Source organism: Grammomys surdaster, unplaced genomic scaffold (genome assembly GCF_004785775.1).
Source record: "Grammomys surdaster isolate TR1022 unplaced genomic scaffold, NIH_TR_1.0 185, whole genome shotgun sequence".
NCBI lineage: Eukaryota > Metazoa > Chordata > Mammalia > Rodentia > Muridae > Grammomys > Grammomys surdaster.
The window spans coordinates 1,540,685-1,547,009 of record NW_021604630.1 but is presented as its reverse complement, the minus strand read 5'-3'; positions in this window follow the sequence as shown (position 1 = coordinate 1,547,009).

Here is a 6,325-nt window from a genome sequence, read left to right as displayed (position 1 = left end):
AAGAAGAAGAAGAAGAAGAAGAAGAAGAAGAAGAAGAAGAAGAAGAAGAAGAAGGAGAAGAAGAAGGTGGTGCTTGGAAAAGCCATGTGATCTATTTTCTTAGAAAAGGTACAAAAGACTAGGAAAGGTAACATTGCATGGCAATTGGGAGTAAGAGCATTTCTCGAAAGGCATTGTGACATGAGAGCAGGAGGGGAGAGCAAGATTAGTCTGAGAATGCAGAGTAGAATAACTCAGAAATTATAAGGTACCTTAAAAAACTAAGAGAGGTATATGCAAAATGCAGAGGGAAAGAGGAAAAAGAAGAAGCTGCAGAGAGAGCAGAAGGAGCAGGTAGGCTTCTCCTGACCATTGGACATAACAGGTCTACTCTTAATAGCAAGGCAGGCTTAATCTTACTAAAGAGGAAAAAGGTGTCTTCTTACAGACTTGGGTTTAATTCATTAAGCAATAAAAAGGGTAGAAGTAAGTATGGATATGTGTATGTGTAAGTATGTAATTATGAAATAAGTATGTAGCTGAACCCAACTGTTTTGCATGGAGTTGTATGAATGTATATGCATGAATATGTATATGAATTTATGTGAGTTTATCCATATTTGTTTGTGTAAAAGTTTTTCCTTCTGCTAGCATGACTATCTTCTCTTTGTTTAATAAAAGTTTAATGATGCAAACCTCTCCTTAGCCTGACAAGGGAGAGGCCAGAGGCAAGGTTTCTGGACAATAGGGAAAAGGTTCTAACAATTAATCCTTTACTTAATCACAGCTCCAACCACCCCTACCCTGCTGTTTTACTATGAGGTGCTAAATGCCAGAGACTGCAGTCTTCTGGCCTCAGAGGAACTCAGACAAGCAGGTCAGCTACTGCAGCAAAGTTACTTAGACTTAAGACAGGTAAAAGTTTTATTATTAAACAGTAACCCTAAATATCTTGCAAGATAGTCTTGCTCCTGCTGACACGCTTCCTCCTCAGCTACCTTCAAGAGAAAACCCAAAGAAGAAGTGCTTGGGTTGGGCCCCAGCGAGCATAGAAAGTCCAACAGAAAGTGAAGCTACATAGCCAATTAGTGCATTCTTAGAATGGTACAACTATTTGAAGATGGCAAGTACACACAGCTGTTATTTGAAATTTGCCATCAGGGAGAAAGAAACAGAATCATGTACAGAATAGAAGCATGCTCTAAGATGAACCTTAACACTTCCTTCACCAGGTGACCTCAAACATCTTTTTTATTAGGAAAATTAAAGTCTTATGAACCAACATTTTATAACATCTTAAAGACTTATTTATTTGATGTGTTGTGTGTGCCTGCACGAGTTTATGTGAATCACATGTGCACAAGAGCCCATAGATACAGAAGAGGGCACTGGATGCCCTGGGACTGGTGTTCAGGTGGTGGTGAGCATTCTTGCGGGTGCTAGGAACCTGACCTGGGTCCTCTGCAATAGCAATAAGCACTCTTAGCCACAAAGGCATTTCATACATCTCTGCAGGCTATTTTCCTATTTAATGTAAATGTCGGGATTGCAAACTTTCTGCAAGCAATTCAAAAGGAATGTCATTCAAAGCCCAGTATTCCATATGAGGCTCCTGACTGTATTTTTCACAAAAGTAAAGTCTACACAAGCAAACTTGTATTTACTATTTTGTCCTTAGACTGTAATGCTATCGATGTTACTAGTTATTCAGTCACCACTTGATCTTGGGAGTCAACAACACATTAAGTAAAGTGATATTGGCAGGTTATAATGTGCTAATCTTCTTTTCTTCTTTTCCTGACATGGAAAGTCACCCTCTGGTTATAAGAATGTGTGTGTGTGTATGTGTGTGTGTGTGTGTGTGTTTATATGTGTGTGTGTGTATGTATGTGTGTGTATGTGTGTGTGTGTATAATGCAATCCCATATCTTCATTTATGCCTTATGGGTCAAAATCAACTAAACTTTAAATCCAAAGTACAGCAGTGGGTTTACTTCATTGAAGGGAGATGTCTGTGAAGCTTCTAAAAAGAAGTTGAAGTGTCCTCTTATTAAGACAATACCCACTAACCTACAGCATCAGTGAGCACAGGTTTGAGAGTTTACCAGAAAATTATCTGGAGGCAATATTAAAAAATTTGCAGATCTGTTCCACTTGGAAGGTCTAACTCCCAACTAGCTGCTTTATGAAGTACTGGAAATGTAGTGGATGGAAAAATCGCCTTGGTATTCATTTTGAGGTTTGGTTTTGTGATAGAAGTAAGAACAGAAATTTAATTCCAATGATTGGAGCAAAGCTGGGTAACGTGAATGTACCCCTTTGATCCCAGCATTTGGGAAGCAGAGGCAGGCAGATCTCTGAGTTTGAGGCCAGCCTGGTCTACAGAGTGAGTTCTAGGACAGTCGAGGCTACACGGAGAATCCCCCCCCACCCCCAACCCCCAAAAAGGACAAAGAAAAGGAAAAAGAGAGTGGAAAAAAACCTTTCACCTTGAAAGGAGAAAGTAAAATTAGCAGCTTGGGAGAGGAAGGGGAATGTGTATGGCTCAGACAACTGTTGAGCACCAGGCTCTGTGATTTCAGCGGTGGAAACAGAGTAAGTACATCTGCCTGTCCTATCTCCACTGTCATGGTGCAAGAGAGACCTGCTCGTGAGTGGTCGGTTTCTCCTCAGTGGCCTCCGTTCTTGGTCTTTTGTCATATTGTGTGTATACGTGCTAGATGCACAGCAGCTCTGAGACACACATCTCTTGTGCAATCCAGAAGATTGTCATTCAACATCAGCACAACTGCTGATAACCATTTGGGCTAAAAAATGCTGAGAGGATCTCAGTTGATCCTGAAGGGAGCAGCTCCTTATGTCAATTATAAACCCCACAGAGGGGTAAGATGATGAGATTTAGAGAAAATTAGATCTTCCTGGTTCACATCAAACAGCAATTGCAGAATTCATTTTTTTGAATCCTTTGGCAGTTTTCAGTTCATACCTAGCATTCATAGATTTAGTATCTGCACTTAGCTAGTGGGCTCAACAGGTAGCTTTCTGTTGCCTTAAAGTTTATCTAGCATTCCTTCTGTTATGGTTTATATATGCTCAACCCAGGGAGTGGCACAATTAGAAGGTGTAGCCCTGTTAAAGTAGTGTGGCTTTGTTGGAGTAGGTGTGTCATTGATGGGATGGGTTTTAAGACCCTCGTCCTAGCTGCCTGGAAGTCAGTATTCTGCTAGCAGCCTTCAGATAATGTAAAATTCTCAGCTCTGCCTGCATCGTGCCTACCTAGATGCTGCCATGTTCCCATCTTGATGATGATGGACTGAACCTCTGAGCCTGTAAGCCAGCTCCAGTTAAATGTTGTTCCTATTAAGACTTGACTTGGTCATGGTGTCTGTTCACAGCAGTAAAACCCTAATTAAGACACTTTCCTATCTCAGAAATGTTTCCAAAAGACGATTTTAACATCTTCATTTTAATTAGGGTACAAAGTACAAGGAAACGTTGGTCCTGATAATGTAATACTCAGAAGAAAAAGAGAGCAACAGGGGCTGGAGAGACAGCTCAGCGGTTAAGAGCACTGACTGCTCTTCCAGAGGTCCTGAGTTAAATTCCCAGCAACCACATGGTGGCTCACAACCATCTGTAATGGGATCCGATGCCCTCTTCTGATGTGTCTGAAGACATCTTACAGTGTGCTCATATAAATAGAAATAAATCTTTAAAAAAAAATTGAGCAACGAATCTTTGCTCTTCAAACCTCTCTAGAAAAACACTGTGTACATACATAGGTGATGAGGTTTTATCAGAGAAAATATAAATTATAGGTTATATGTGTGTTTTTATCTTGTTACTACATATCAGCCATGTTGAATATTGGACAATTCTTCTTGTCATTGTGACCAAATAACTCAAAAGAAGTAATTAAAGGTGGGAGGTGGGGTGGGGCTTATTTTGGGTCATAGTGAGGAAGGCTTGGTGGCAGGAATGTGGGAATCTGTCTATGTCACTGAGAAGACAGGAGAGAGATCAAGGCAGAGATAGACTATGGCCTTCCAGGTCCACTCTCCTAGTGCCCCACTATCTCTAGGGTTTCCCATCTTTCAAAGTTTCTCTAAGACAAATACCCAGGATCAATGTCCAAACATAGGAACCTATGGAAGAAACACTACACCTAAATCATACCCTACCCCCCATAGGTTCATGCTGCCACATAATGCAAAAAGCAGTCTGTTCAACTGCAAGTACCCCCACAGTCTGAACAGTCTCACCATTGTTCAAAAGTCCAAATCTCTTCTGGTTCTCAAAGAAATCTCTTATCTATGAGCTCCTGTTTAAAAAAAAAAAAAAGTTACACACAATGTCACACAGCAAACGTTCCAATACCAAACTCTGAAGCTCTGTGGCCTGTATTCACCTGATTTTGTTCTGGAAGTGAGGGTGCTGTAAAATAAAATAGTCTTTTACAAAGAAAATTGTTATTATGTTAATTCCCTTAATCTATATAATCTGTCTTGTATATCTAAACGCATCAGCAATAATTTGCCTTCCAACACAGAGCAAATTCAAGCACACAGCAGACGTTAAGTTGTATTTATCAAAATGGATAGGTTAGGTTAAATTATATTAGAAGTCCTAACCAACAAAAAGCTAGCATCAGGTCGAGAGTGAGTGTGCGTAGAATTACTTTCTATCACTGTCACCAGCACAGTGGCTTCAGTGTCAGAAGTCCTTTTGGATTTCCGTGTTTTAAAAGCTTGAAGTATTTTTACTGGATACTCATTAGTCCTCCAGCCCCTCTGTTCAGGCAGAAGAAGAACCAAAGTCTCTAATTCAGTTTGACTTTACATTGTAGACAGTGCAGTTTAGGAAATGTGAATGCCAGAATTACATATCTCTTGGTGAGAGTACTCTTCGGAAAATATTATGTTCTGGACCCTTCCCTTCTCCAAAGATGTGTGGGGCCTGGGCCTTGATCATATCCATAGAGCCCACTCCTACCTGCTCAAGAGTGAGGCAATGAAGTCATTTTCATTTATCCAAAACCAAGGGGATAACTTTTACCAGCAAAATGTCTTTGTTATCTGAGTGATCTGTTTGAACAAAAGCTAAATAATCAACCTCTAAACGTAATAACATAATAAGTAATTTACACCTGAGTGAGTCTCCAGTAGTTAGAAGGCTAGACCTAAGTGACTCTCCAGAAGTTAGAAGGAAAAATTCAAGGGTTGGTTATTAGAGGCCCAATAATAACCCAGGGAGATAGATCCAAAGTGTACAGGAACCCAAGTACAGGAAGACATGGGGAGATACTGCAGATGAATTTGAGGGACAGTCCAGGTAGGTAGTTATTAGGTGGCTACTGCAGTGTAGGTAATGTTCCAGCAATAAATGGCAATGTCCTGAAACATGGCAGTGGATTGGGAACAAAGAATTACCAGCAATATTGAGGCAGAAGGGTTAGGAAGACCGATACTCTCTCGATGTGGTGAAGAGGTGGCTTTCGGGTCAGCTGCAGTTTAATCAGTAGGCACTGGCATGTGCAGGCTCTTCTAGTTTAGCTGAGGTTCCTTTGTCTTTATATTTTTATACGTCAGAGCAAGTGAACTTAGGGTCATTACCGAGCCCCGTCAATCATATCCACATTTCTGAGAGACCCCATTCACCAAGACCTGAAGGAGGTAACAGTTCTGTTCTTGATATGAAGTGGGAGGTGATCACATCAATTCAATCTGTTGCTAAGCAGTGAGCCTTCAGAGCCAGGCCTTCAGCTAGTAGCTGTGGGTCTTGTGTATTGTCCCTGCCTTACTTAGAAGATATCTAGTAAACAGTGTATGAGCTGAGATATTCTCTGTGGAACCAATCAATGGTTCTCAACCTTCCCAATGCTGTGACCCTTTAATACAGTTCTTTGTGTTGTGATGACCCCCAACCATAAAATTATTCTATTGATGGTCCATAATTGTAATTTTGCTACTGTTATGAATCATAATTCTGATATTCAATATATTTGATAGGTGATCTCTAAAGGGGTCATGACCCACAGTTGAGAGCCACTGCTCTAGAGATATAAGGGAAAATGTCCAGCAGATGAGTAGTCCACGGGCTTGGAGATAGCACAATATAACTGAAGCCCAGCACTGCTAGCTACCAGGCTAGAAGGGATTGCGGAGGCCTTTGTTGAGATGGGCGAGGGAAGGTGAGAAATTAGGGCTGAATTGTGGAGCTCCAGAAGATGGCTGATGATGCTCTAGACCAGATTTTATGTCCTGGCTTTATTGCTTATAGGAAATGTGACATACCTGAGTTGCAGTGTCCTTATCTGAACGAGATGAGAGGGAATGAATCCTGTGAC